General features: G+C 34.1%; 1 protein-coding gene and 1 pseudogene across 2 annotated transcripts in view; one reads left to right on the forward strand and one right to left on the reverse strand.

Moving 5' to 3' along the window:
- Window positions 1-14,913, reverse strand: part of FREM2 (FRAS1 related extracellular matrix 2) — a 269,492-nt gene that overhangs the window by 208,364 nt on the left and 46,215 nt on the right. The gene's annotated exons all lie outside the window — the stretch shown is intronic.
- On the forward strand, window positions 7,024-7,139 carry LOC120610711 (uncharacterized; annotated as a pseudogene).

Below are 14,913 nucleotides of genomic sequence, written 5' to 3' on the forward strand. Positions count from 1 at the left end.
TCACTAGTTTGTCCTCTGTATCTGTGAATCTGTTTTCATTTTGTTTTTGTTCCTTAGATTCCATGTATAAATGAAAGCATATGGTATTTGTCTTTCTCTGATTATTTTGCTCAGCATAATACCCTCTAGGTCCATCCATGTTGCTTCAAATGGTAAGATTTTATATTTTTTATGGCTGAGTAATATTCTACTGTATATATTTACAATAATTTCTTTATCCAATTGTCTATTGATGGGTACTAATGTTGCTTCCATATCTTGGCTATTGTGAATAGTGCTGCAGTGAACACAGGGATTCATAGAATTTTATGAATTAGTACTTTGGATTTCTTTAGATATATACCCAGAAGTACAATTGCTGGATCATAAGATAGTTCTATTTTTAAGTTTTTGAAGAACTTCCAAACTGTTTTCCATAGTGATTGTACCAGTTGGCAATTCTAAAAAAAAAATTATTTATTCCTTTCCAATTTGGATGACTTTCATTTATTTTATTTGTCTGATACTTATGGCTAGGACTTCCAACACTATGTTGAATAGACGTGGCAAAAGGGGACATCTTTGTCTTGTTCCTGATTTTAATAAAAATGCTTTTAGCTTTTCCACATTGAATGTGATGTTAGCTGTGGGTTTGTCGTGTATAGCCTTTATTATGTTGAGGTATGTTTCCTGTATTCCCACTTTGCTGAGAATTTTGATCAGAAATGGATTTTGATTTTGTCAAATGCTTTTTCTGCATCTATTGGTATGATCACATGATTTTTATCTTTCAATTTGTTAATGTGGTATATCACATTAATTATTTTGTGGATATTGAAACAACCTTGCATGCCAGAAATAAACCCAACTTGATATGGTATATGATATTTTAAATTTATTGCTGAATTCAATTTGCTAATATTTTGTTAAGGATTTTTGCATCAATGTTCATCAGGCATATCAAACTATAGTTTTTATTTGTTTTGTTTTGTTTTGTTTGTTATGTAATGCCTTTGCCTGGTTTTAAAATCAGGGTAATATGGTCTCATAAAAAGAGTATGGGAGCCTTCCCTCTTGGATTTTTTTGAAATAGTTTGAGAAGATTAGGTTTTAATTCTTCATTGACTGTGGTAAAATTTGCCTATGAAGCCATCTGGTCCAGGGCTTTTGTTTTGGGGAAATTTTTTGGTTACTGATTTGATTTCATTGGTGGTAATCAGTCAGTCCAAATTTTCTGTTTCTTCTTTATGCAGTCTTGGAAGATTGTATGTTTCTAGTAATGTATCGATTTCTTCCAGATTATCCAATCTGTTGGCATATAATTGCTCATAGTATTTTCTTATGATCCTTTGTATTTCTGTGGAGTTGGTAGTTACTTCTCTTTCATTTCTGATTTTATTTATGTGGGTCTTCTCTCTTTTTTTCTTGATGAGTTTGTTTAACAGTTTATCAATTTTGTTTATCCTTTCAAAGAACCAGCTCTTGGTTTCATTGATCTTTTGTATTGCTTTTCTAGCCTTTATTTTGTTTATTTCCATTCTGATCTTTATTATTTCCTTCCTTCTACTAACTTTGGGTTTTGTTTGCTGGTCTTTATCTAGTTCTTTAAAGTGTAAGGTTAGATGGTTTATTTGAGATTTTTCTAGTTTCTTGAGGTAGGTATATATTGCTACGAATTTCTCTCTTAGGACAGCTTTCGCTATGTCCCATAGATTTTGAGTTGTTGTGTTTTCATTTTCATTTGTCTCCAAGTATCTTTCAAGTTCTTCCTTGATCTCATTGTTAACCCATTCATTGTTTAGTAGCATGTTATTTAGCCTCCATGTGTTTATGTATTTTCCATGTTTTTTCTAGTTGGTTACTAGTTTCATACCACTGAGATGTGTTTTGTAGCCTAAAATGTGGTCTGTTCTGGAAAATGTTTCATTTGCACTTGAAACAAATGTATATTCTGCTGTTTTGGGGTGAAACACTCTGAAAATATCAATTAAATCCATCTGGTCTAATGTGTCATATAAGGCTGCTGTCTCCTAGTTAATTTTCTGTCTGGAAGATTTGTCCATTGGTGTCAATGGGGTATTAAAACCTCCTATTATGAGTCTATTACTGTCAATCTTTCCCTTTATGTTGGTCAATAATTGCTTTATATATGTAGCTGCTCTTATGTCGGGTGTGTATATGTTTACTAGGTTTATGTCCACTTGTTGTATTGATCTCATTATCATTATGTAACGCCTTTCTTTGTCTTATGTTATAGCCTTTGTTTTAAAGTTTACTTCAAAGTATTGCTTCCTCAGCTTTTTAAAATTTCTGTCTGCATAAAATATCTTTTTCCATCCATTCACTTTGAGTTTGTATCTGTCATTTGATCTCAAGTGGATCACTTGTGGATAGCATATGTATGGGTCTCGTTTTCTTATTCATTCAGCTATCCTATGTCTTTTTATTTGGGGCATTTAATACATTTACATTTAAAGTGATTATTTTGGTACATAGTTATTACTATTTTATTATCCGTATTTATGTTTATCCCCCCCCTTTTTAACAGAAGTTCTCTTAACATTATTTGTAATACTGGCTTGTTGGTGATAAATTTTTTCATCTTTTTCCTGTCTGGAAAGTTCTTTATCTCTCCTTCAATTATAACTGATAGCCTTGCTGGATAGAGTAGTCTTGCTTGTAGGTTCTTGTTTTTCATCACTTTGAATATTCCATGCTAATCCCTTCTGGCCTGCAAAGTCTCTGTTGAAAAATCAGCTGACATTTGTATGGGAGTTCCCTTGGAAGTAACTAGTTGCCTTTCTCTTTTAAGATTCTCTCTTTATTTTAAACCTTTGGCATTTTAATTATGGTGTGTCTTAGTATGGATCTTTTGGATTCCTCTTGTTTGGGAATCTTTGTACTTCCTGGACTATTTCCTTTGCCAGGTTAGAGAAGATTTTTTTTTTTTTTTGTCATTATTTCTTCAAATAGGTTCTCAGTCCCTTGCTCTTTTCTCTTTCTGGTATCACTATGATGTAGATCTTGGTGCATTTGATGTTTTCCCAGAGGTCTCTTAAAATTTCCTCATTTTTTAAATTCTTTTTTCATTTTGCTGTTCTGACTGGATATTCTCTGCTACCTTGTCTTCCAACTCATTGATTTGATCCTCTGCTTCATCTAATCCATTGATTACTTCTAGTGCATTCTTCATTTCAGTTATTGTATTCTTCATTTCTGACTTTTTTTATGGTCTCTATGTCCTTTTTTATGTTTACTATTTCTCTGTTGAAGTCCTCATTGAGATCTTCTAGTCTCCCTCTAAGTTCATTGAACATCCTTATAACTAATGTTTTGAACTCTGTCTCTGACACGTTGCTTGCCTCCATTTCATTTAGTTTTTTTTTTTTTTTTTTTAGTTTTCTCCTGTTGTTTCATTTGCAACCTTGGCAAGGTTGCCTTATGTAGTGTGTGTCCTGTGTGTACCAGTGGCACATTTTCCTTTATCACCTGTGCCTGGGGCTCTTGGTGTGTTCTTTGTGTGGGTCGTGTGTGTACTCCTGTTGTGGCTAAGCCTAGATTATTGTTAGCAATGTTAAGATCGTTTTAGGAACTGACTGGCTGCGGGGATTGGCCACACCCACAAGGTATGAGTTGCTGTGTGGGGGCTGACCCCTCTGAATGGGATTTACCCTAGCAGGGTCATGTACACGTTGAAACCACTCTTTGAGTATGCCTCTTATGGGGCTACTCAGGTTGTGCTTTGTTGTGATCTGATATCAGCCTCTGGATTTGTTGGTTCTGCGGTCTCTTGGGAGGGGCTCTTGTGTAGGCCAAGGTCAGCCACTGCTTTTGTTTACTCAGGGCTACCTGGTAGGAGCTATGAAGTGATCCATGGATGGTTGTTGCCTGTGTTGGATCTGAGGCAAGAGGGAGAAACCATGCTGTGAGTTGAGGTCACAGCCTGGGGCAGCTTAACAAAAGGACCAGTGCACTTAAGGCCTGAGGCTGCCTGTCAACTGCCTGTTAGACTCTGCAGCTGGAAGAGCCTTTGGGTGGTATGTGAATTGGGTCAGGTGGGGACCCATGGGGTCACCAGAGTAAAGTAAGCAGATTTTGCCTGGCCAATGCAGAATCAGATTTTGTGTCAGTGCAGAATCTGTGGCTTTCTGTAAAAGCCTCAGATCACAGCAAAGCCAGCTTCTGCCGGCCTCGGGCCTGAAGACACCCAAGATCTGTTCAAGAAATACTGATCTGTTCAAAAATAGCTTGGGGTGCTGCTTGTCGCCCACCACCAAAAGTCTCTCTTGAGATATACAGGTCACACATGGGCTTTGTGAGCTGAAGGCTATTGTTTGCTATTAATTTGCTGCCCAGGGAAGACATTGGGTAGAGCTGGATGCCCGGGAACTGGCTTGCCATAGGTTACTTGTGATTTGAGTGGGTTGGGGTCTCAGAGAGACATGAGGTGGAGTGGGCTGCTCTCACTAGGCCAATGCAGCTTTAGAATTTAGAATAAAGATGCAATTTAGAATAAAGATAAAATTGTGGTGAGAGGGTTCAACACAGGCACCCATCAGTAGATTATCCTGGAGGCAGGCTCAACAAAAGAACAATAGCAGCTATCCTTCCATCCTTCATCCTGGCACCACACAGCTGTGAGTGAGAAAATCTGTGCTTGGGCCCTTTAAAGGAAATATCTGGGTTTTCAGGTTCCTTCAGTATCACCCAGATGGCCAGAATCGCCACTGATCTGTACAGTCACATTTTGTGTGAACTCCTTTTCCCAAGACTGGAACTCTGGGCTGTGGAGTCCCTGTGTGGGGCTAGGACCCCTCGCTCCTTTAGGAAGGCCTCTGCAGCCACACTCTTCCCTCCCAGTGCTCAATCACCAGAACCAGCCCATTTCACATCCCTGCCCCTCCTACCAACTTCAATGTGGTTTTTTCTTTATATCCTTAGATGTATGTGGTATGATCAGCTAGACTTCAGATTGTTCTTTGACTTGATTATTTTATAATTTCATTGTAATTTTAATGTAGTCATGGTAGGAGGAAACTTGCTTTTATCTAGCTTCCCTCTTGATCCCACCTACTTACGGGATTTCTTTAAGTAGAAAAGAAAATATAAAAAATATGAATAAGAAAATATAGGAAAGAAAAAAATCTCACTGACAAGGGCAAAGCAGAGGATCAGCCAACTATAAAGCTAGTACAAAGGTTCAAAGACAAAAGTAGGAAAATCATATGTAATTACAACAATAAATTAAGAGATATACACACAAAAGACATAAAAATTACAAAAACAAACATGGATGGGGTTAGTAAAAATTGTAGGGATTTTAGAATGTGTGTGAACTTAAGTGACTATCAATTTGAAATAAACTAAAATGAATATAGCATGGTATATATGGAGCAAAATGGTAACTACAAACCACAAATCTGTAAGAGATATACAAGATATAAAGAGAAACGAATCAAATGTAACACTATCAAAAGTCATCAATATGCAAGAGTAGAGAGTGAGAGAATAAAGAAACACAGAAGTACAAAAAATAATCCCCAAACAATTTTTAAAACGGCAATAACTATATACCTATCAATAATTACTTTAATATAAATAGACTAAATCCTCAAGCCAAAGGATATAAAGTGCCTTAGTGAATATATTTATTAAAAAATGTCATAGAAATGTTGTCTACAAGAGACACTTCAGTTCCAAAGAGAAGAACAGACAAAGTAAAGGGATGTTAAAAGATAGTTCACACAAATAGAAAGAACAACAACAAAAAATCTGGGGTAGCAATACTTATATTAGGCAAAACAGACTTTAAAACAAATCTTGTAACCATAGTCAGAAAGGTACATTTCATAAAAATAAAAGAGTCAACCTAATAAGAGTATAGAACTCTTGTAAACATGTACACATCTAACTTAGGAGCATCTAAATATATTTAGCAAATATTGACAGACACAGGGAGAGATCAATATTATTATAATAAGAGGGAATATTAACACCCCACTGATATCAATAGATAGATCATCCAGATAGATAAACAAGGAAACAGTGCCTTAAAATGGCAAATTAGATAAGATGGACTTAATAGGTATTTTTAGAACATTTCTTTCAAAAGCAGCAGAATATGTTTGTTTTTTTTTTCTTTCCAAGTGCACATGGAACATTTTCCAAGATGTACTACTACATGTTAGGTCAAAAAATTAGTCTTACTAAATTTAAGAAAAGTAAAATCATATCAAGCATCTTCACTGACCAAAAAAACGGTATGAAACTAGAAACCAATTAAAAGAAGAAAACTGAAAAACAAACAAATATAAGGAGGCCAAATAATATGCTAGTAAACAATGAATGGGTTAACAATGAGATCAAGAATGAAATCAAAAGATATCTTGAGACAAAGGAAAATGAAAGCACATAAACCCAAATTCAGGGAGCACAAGCAAGAGATTTGAAGAGGGAAATTCATAGCAATACAGGCCTACCTTAAGAAGCAAAGGAATTTTCAAATAAACAGTTAAACCTTACACTTAAGAAACTAAAAATATAAGAATAAACAAAGCTGAAAGTGATTGGAAGGATGGAAAAAATAAATATCAGATGGAAATAAACAAAATAAAGATTAAGAAAACACAAAAGATCAATGTAATCAAGAACTGGTTCTGTAAAAGGATAAACAAAATTGATAAACCTTTAGCAAGATTCACCAATAAAGAAACAGAGGGCCTAAATAAGTAAATAAATAAAATAAAAAAATGAAAGAAGTGACAACCAGCACCACAGAAATAGCAAGTATTATAAGAAAACACTACTAACAATTATATGCCAACAAATTAGACATTCTGGAAGAAATGGATAAAGTCTTAGGAACATAAAATCTAACAAGACTGAGTCAAGAAGAAACAGAAAATCTGAACAGATTGATAAGTACTAATGAAACCAAATCAGTAATCAAAAAACTCCCAACAGGATGTGGTTTCATAGTGTAGGCATGTCTGCTTTACATGCAGAAGGTCCTGGGTTCATGCCCCAGTGGAGCCTCAGTCCATGGTCTATGGCCATGCCACCCTGAACAAGCCTGATGTCTGATCTCGGAAGCTAAGCAGGGTCGGGCCTGGTTAGTACTTGGATGGGAGACCACCTAGGAAGACCAGTTGCTGTAGGCATAAATAATAATAATAAATTTAAAAAAAAATTCTCAACAAACAAAAGTCCTGGACCAGATGGCTTCAGAAGTGAATTTTACCAAACATTCAAAGAATAAATACCTATCTTTCTCAAACTATTCCAAAAGGTTAAAGGGAGTGATGGCTCCCAAACTCGCTTTACAAGGCCAGTTATTTCCCTGATACTCAAACTGGAAAAGACTCCACAAAAAAAAAAAAAAAAAAAAAAAAGAAGAAAAAGAAAAAGAGAAAAAGAAAATTATAGGTTAATATCCCTGATGAACATAGATGCAAAAATCCTCAACAAAATATTAGTAAACTGATTTCGGTGATACATTTAAAAGGTTATACACTATGATCAAGTGGGATTTATTCCTGGAATCCAAGTTTGGTTTGAATCAATATCGATGAATCAATTAATGTTATACACCACATAAATAAAATAAAGGATAAAAATTATATATAGATAGATGCAGAAAAATAAACATTTGATAAAACCCACCATCCATTTCTGTTAAAAACTCTTAGCAGAGTGGGGATGGAGGGCACATACTTTAATATAATAAAAGCCATATACGACAAACACACAACTAACATCATATTCAACAGTGAAAGTTGAAATTTTATTCTTTAAGATCAAGAATAAAACAAGAATGTCCACTTTCACACTTTCATTCAATACAGCATTGGAAGTCCTAGCCACAACAATCAGTCAAGGAAGAAATGAAAGACATCCAAAATGGAAAGAAATAATACTGTCCTTGTTTGCAGATGACATGATACTATATAGAGAGAAATAGTATCTTTATAGAGATATAAAGATTCCAACAACAACAACAACAATCAGGACTAATGAATGAATTGAGTAAAGTAGCAAGATAGAAAATTAAGATTTAGAAATCATTTTCATATTTATACATTAATAATGAACTATCAAAAAGAGAAATTAAGAAAATAATCCCAAGTAAAGTTGCACTAAAAAAAGAAAATTCTTAGGAATAATTTTAATCAAGGAGTTTAAAGTCTTGTACGTAGAAAATAATAAGATAGTGAAGAAAAAATTTGGAGAAGACACAAATAAATGGCAGGATATACCATGTTCATGCATAGGAAGAATTAACATCATTAAAATAGCTATACTATCCAAAGCAATCTATAGATTCAATGTAATCCCTATCAAAATGCCAATGGCATTTTCAAAGAACTAGAACAAATAATCCTAAAATTTGTACGGAAACAATAATGACTCTAAATGACCAAAGCAATCTTGACAAAGAAAGGCAAAGTTGGAGTTATGATACTACCTGATATCAAACTGTACTACAAGGCTGTAGTTATTATAACAGCATAGTACTGACCTAAAAACAGACAAAAAGATCAACAAAATAGAATGGAGAGCCCAGAAATAAAACTACACCTTTATGATCAATTAATCAATGTCAAGAAGAGAAAAAATCAGGAAAGACAATCTCTTCAGTAAATGGTGTTGAGAAAGCTGGAGAGAAACATACAAAAAAGAAAAAAAGAAGCAAGAAAGCAAGCAAGCAAGAAAGCAAGAAAGAAAGGAAGAAACTAGGTCACTTTTTTTACACCATATACAAAAGTGATCTCAAAGTGAATTAGAGACTTAAATGTAGGTCTTGAAACCTTAAAATTCCTAGAAGAAAACATAGGCAATAAACTCTTTGACATTGGTCTTAGCAATATATATATATAGCTGCATTATTTACAATGGCCAAGGTATGGAAGCAACCTAAGTGTCCAACAGATGAATGGATGAAGAAAAGGTGGTACCTAAATATAGTATGGAATATTCCCATTTAAAAGAATAAACTCTTGCCATTGTGACAACATGGATAGATGGAAAGGGTATTACTCTAAATGAAATAAGTCAGACAAAGACAAATACCACGATTTCACTTATATGTGGAATCTAAAAAAGCAAAATAAACAGAGACTAACTGATATATGCAGAGAACACATTGATGTTTAATAGATGGAATAGAAGTTAGAGAGATGGGTGAAAAAGGTGAATAGGATTAAAAAGTAAAAATTTCTAGTTATAAAAATAGTTATGAGGATATAAAGTACAGTATAGGGAATATAGTTAATAATATTATAATAAATTCGTATTGTGCTACATGGGTACTAGTCTTACCAGGGTGATCACTTCGTAAATATAAATATCTAATCATTGTTTTATACCTGAAACTATCATTGAAAAATAAATTTAAAAAATTTTTAAAAAGCAATAGAATAGAAAATACCCATTTGTTGTAGATAGTAAGGATAAGTATGATTTCAGGAAACGATGTGCTCTTTTATTATAGGTAAACACTATAATAGAAACACCTCTTCTATTATAGGTAAACACTTCTAGGCACTTGAACTTTTATATCCTCCACTGTTTTGCCTTCATTGAATCTGCCCAACCCCAGAAAACACCATTGTCCCTAAAGGAGTATCTTGCTCTGTTCCTACTATTCATTTCCTGCAAAATGAAGAGGAGGTGCTGTTCTATTCCTTACTCCTCAGCGCCTCTAAGAAACTAGTGGTTCTACTGCCATCCTTTGAAAACTCTTTCCCTCTTTTGATCTCACATTTTAGTCTAGACCTTTGAGATACCCTTCCCCTTTATTTGATGATGCCACAGCAGCTGGCTTACAGTTTTCTTCTATCATCTGTTGTCATCCTCTGTCTCAGAAACTCAAATACTCCATGATGAAGAATTCTTCATAGTATCTTTGTTAAAGATCCTTTTCAGGCATCATTTTAACCCCTAATAGTTCTTTAACAATTGCCAGTTAGTAAAACAATATTCCAGTAATACAGTAATATTTCTCACCATTTACCAAGCCAGTATGACTTACAAACCCCTACCCTAGGCTCCTTAGCTATGCTGGAGTTTCCCCCAAATTATGCTTGATAGCGTTCTCTATAGATTCACTATCAAGATATCATGTGCACACCAGAGCAAGACTTAACTGAGGATTCTAGTCTTGAATGTACCATTAGCTACCTATGTGAATTTAAGTATACCCTAAGCCTCTACTTGTCTAATTTTTTTTTCATTCAAGAAATGGGCCAACTTCATGTTCAATACGTGCTTGTAAGGTTAAACATGACTTGCCTGAAACTTTTGGCAATGTTACTGTTGTGTAACTAGCCATACTCATATAACAAATTTGGATTAATTTGTGATTATAATTTAAAAAGGATATAATTAATTTTATAGTTCTGAATTGTTCTACTTTTCCATCACTAAAATTACATAATAAAATTATGAAATTATTGGCAGAAGCAAAATAAGTTTGAAGAAAGATATTGAGAGGCTACGTGCTGCAAAAAGCATAAGGACATAGCAACATTCCTTACATAGATAATAATTGCTGCCACTATAATTTCCTTGGTGTCCATTCTTTCATTTATTCACTAGTTTGACTGATAGCATACTCTGTGCCATGGCTATGTTACATGCTAGATACAATGGTGAACAAATATGGTCCCTACTCTCAGGCACCTTGTAATATTCTATCTATAAAAGAAAAATTTTCAAATGCATTGAAAGAGCAGAACATTGATCTGTATTTTTTTCAGCATTTTAAATAAATAAATAAAATAATACATTATCCAGAATGATTCTTTCTAAATTACTTATATTGATGATGTAGTAAAGATTTCTAGGCCTTAGACTGAAATCTAAAACAAATACCTATGATTTAGAAGTGTTTTCGTGCAATAGATGAAAATTTCTGGTTGAGTACAGCTGAAATTTTACCTAAGGAGTAAAAACTACCTCTAACAAACTTTAGGGAATTAAAACAATACTTTTCATTTCACCGTGATTAAAATAAGTAGAAAACTTACTTTGCCAGGCATGATAATCACCACCTTTCATTTCAACTATTGTAATTAAAATACTTAGCAACTTGGCAGAAGTTTTACCAATTAACTGAACTACCACTTAACTCTTTTAGAAACATCTATCAGATTCGAAATTATGGCGTAGCGAAGGCTGTAAGTTCATTATATGCATAAGTGGTAAATATTGTTATTTCTTCCACCCACAATCTTAAGTCTATGCTAAAACATCACATAAGGACAGTCTGGGCATCAGGGTAGAGTGGAGAAAGCAGCTGGAATTTCTTCATCTTAGCTCCCAATGGCCATAAAGTTTACTAGTAGAGGGGGAAAAACAATAAAAAGAATATTTTCCAACCTTTTTTTTGGATGCATTTTCTCGCGTTTACCAAGGGTATCTGAGATAGTTGAGTTGTTCTTAACATTTATCTATTCCCCACTCCTCATGCCATTGACAAATTTATACCCACAACCCTGTATTATTTTCTTATTTTCTATATTCTTATTACTATAGCATCTGGGGCCTTGCTGACTGAGAAGAGACTGCCCCTAATCATCCCAGGGCCAGGTACCAGACAACTAGAGACAGCCCCTACACCTCAGAACATGCTGAAAAATTTCAAACCAGCTGATCCTAAACTTGTTTACGCTGCCTTATCTTGCCCATGAGAACCACAATGGTCTCCTACCCATGTTTTCTTCTTGTTCCCTATGACTTCTGACCAACCCTGCTGCTTCCCTGTGTGGCCCTGTATGGTATGGCATATGCCCCCTCCTCTTGGGAACTATGAGCAACAAATTATCTTCTCAATGGCAGTCATATCTTGATCTTTTTAACTTTCTACATATAAATAACAATAAAACCTACATTTAAAAATAGCCCCGGGCTTTTGTAAATCCTGCATCTCTATCTGAAATTGCACACTTCACACCTAACTCATAGATGTCCCAATCTTGACATGTCTAAGTAGAACTTTTTATTTTCCCCAAATCACATCTCCTTTGCCAGTAAAAAGTGCAATTCATCCAATTGATTGAGCCTGAAAATCTCCCAATTTAGTTCTTTATAGATCTGCAGAACTAAATAAGATTAATTCCTTCAGTTGCTTAAAAACCTTCCATGATATCCAATGTATTTTAAATTGACTCCATGGTCCATAAGAGGGCGAACAGCTCTGAATACTCTGGCTTCTGCTCAGTTCTCCCACTTATCCTCTAGTTCACTTTGCTTTGGCTACCCTGATCTCTCAGTTCTGAAGTGAAATTCTTTTCAATTTCAGAACTTTGCACAAGTGACCTGCACTGTTTCTTCTGAGTGGTTCATTTGTCTTCAAGTCTTTCCAGGGTTAGCTAGCTCCTTATCTGTTAGGGTTGATCTTGAACACAGCTTAACTAGGGCCTTCTCTAGCTATGCTTTGGAAAGATTAAGTATTCCCTGTATTTACCCATTTTCCATTATTCCTCATTTCACCCACTTTTTTTGTTTCATTTTATTATACTACTTATCATGATTTATAACCATTTGAAATTTTTACCTGATACTTTTTTTGTTTTTCTCATGTATGTAAGTGCTATGAAGGCAGGGATTCCTTATGTTTTCTTCGTTGATCTAAATCCTGCACCTAGTATTATACTTGACACAAAATTGTCAGATAGTGAACAGTTAATGAATGAATAAATGAATTAATAAAAGATCAGTTTGTGTGTGTGTATTCCCATTTACCCATCCAGATTACTGATTGTGGCTTATATAACATAGGCTAAGTTTATATATAATTCTCCAAAAATCCTAGTTATAACTTCATCCATTTCTTTCCTTGGCTAGAAATGGAGACTCTGTTACCTAGTTCTGTCCATCAAAGTACCTCCTGGTTTGTGGATGGGCATCTGTTCTTAGCAGGCATAATTAAAGTAAACCCCAGATTTTTGCGAGAGTTACGGTCACAAAAGGATTGCTCTTCCCATTTGACTTGACCGTGGTTGGTGTGAGGCTGATATGCTGCAGCCATCTTGCCACCACATAGCTCTAGAGAATAAAGCCAACCCAAAAAGGTGAGCTGAGCCAAATACAGAAGCAGAAAGACCCCAGGTCCTCATGATGTTAGATCTAATCACCCCTGGATCAATCTCTCCTGGCTTTTAATTAAGTGAGCAAATACATTTATTTTTGGCTTAAACAAATTTCAATTGTTTCTTTTTTTTTAAAGGTAATTTTAGATACCTTTATTTTAAATAATACTATAGGATCATTTATTCTATAATCTTCCTGAGGGTGCATGATCATGATTAAAAAAAAAAAATTACCCTTTAACTTTTTTCTTCTTAGTGTTGAAAACATTCTTTCATGCAAATACTGTATTCAAATTTAAGGATCACTTATGAATATGATTATTCTCAAAACCTTTCATATATACCTCTGGGTTCCTATAATTGCTATTGACTAAAGAATAGAAAATATTGGTATGGGAATTTTTATAAATGTAAGAACATATTCCTTTAAAAATTGTGAATGTTGGAAAACGAGAATATGTGATTAAATATAGTATGTTATAGTTTGCCTTTAGTTTTATGAGATTAAAACTTTTCTATAAATATATATTCTTTTTGAAGTGGTGTGTCATGTTTCCTTTTTTATAAAAGAAAGACAAGTTATAGTAGCCCAAAAATTATTAGACTAAAAATGAAATTTTCTCTATAGTCAGGAAAAAATTATCTCTATTAATACTTATATATATTTACAAATAGACAAAATAACAAAAAATATCTCAAATCCATAAACACAGTGTTTTCAATATTCCTGAAAAATTTGTATTTTACAAAAGCAGGAAATAAATTGCATCATTTCCTTTCAGATATAATAGAAGTATAAGGAAAATAATGTATTATGTTGAGTGTTATATGCTCAGAAGCAGTACTTAATATTCAGCTAATTGTCAAATATTTATTGAATAGTTAGTTATGGTAACAATATTTTGACTCCATTTATAAGTCATTTTAAAATGTGTCAGGGGTTGTACTAGACACTTTACATATTTATCTGTGTTAGTCCTTAAAACAATGCTTAAAGGTATTCTTCTATTGTGTAGATGAGGAAGTTGAGGATTAGAAAGATTTATTTGCCTAAATTGAACCGTTAGGAAATGACTAAGCCAGCATCAGATCCTAGATTTGTCTGACTCCATAAAGGTCCTGTTCTTAATCATTATACCATACTACCGATAATTTTAAAAAACTGATAGATCATGCTTATTTTTCAGCTTCTTTATTCTTCATTAATATCCAAGAAAATGAGATTGTCACTCACAACATAGAGTTGACTAAATCTTAATTGAGGATCATGATAAGTAAACCATATGTTTACTAGCATTCCTTTACTGTTATTAATCACCCCAAAATGTAAAGTGCCATTCATTTAACTTAAAATTAAAAGTTAATAAAAGCAAGTAAGATTCAAGTGTATAATTTGACAATACATCATCTATATATTGCATTGTGTGCTCACCACCCAAAGTTAAATTTCCTTCTGTCATCAAATATTTGACCCCTTTTATGCGTATCAACCTCCCACCGCCTCCCCACTTCTCTCTGGTAACCACTAATCTACTGTTCATGGGTCTTTGTCATGTTTCTTTGTTGCTTTCAGTTTTATATCTCACAGATGAGTGAAATCATATGGTTTTCAACTTTTTCTGTCTGACTTATTTTGCTTAGCATGATACTCTCAAGATCCATCCATGTTATTGCACATGGCAGTATTTCATCTTTTCTTATGGCTGAGTACTATTCCATTGTATAACTGTACCACATCTTCTGTATCCAGTCATGTATTGTTGGACGCTTTGGTTGTTTCCGTATATTGGCCACTGTGAATAGTACTCCAATGAATATCGGAGTGCATACATCTTTACAGATA

Source organism: Pteropus medius, unplaced genomic scaffold (assembly GCF_902729225.1).
Source record: "Pteropus medius unplaced genomic scaffold, Ma_sr-lr_union100, whole genome shotgun sequence".
In the NCBI taxonomy this organism is placed as follows: domain Eukaryota; kingdom Metazoa; phylum Chordata; class Mammalia; order Chiroptera; family Pteropodidae; genus Pteropus; species Pteropus medius.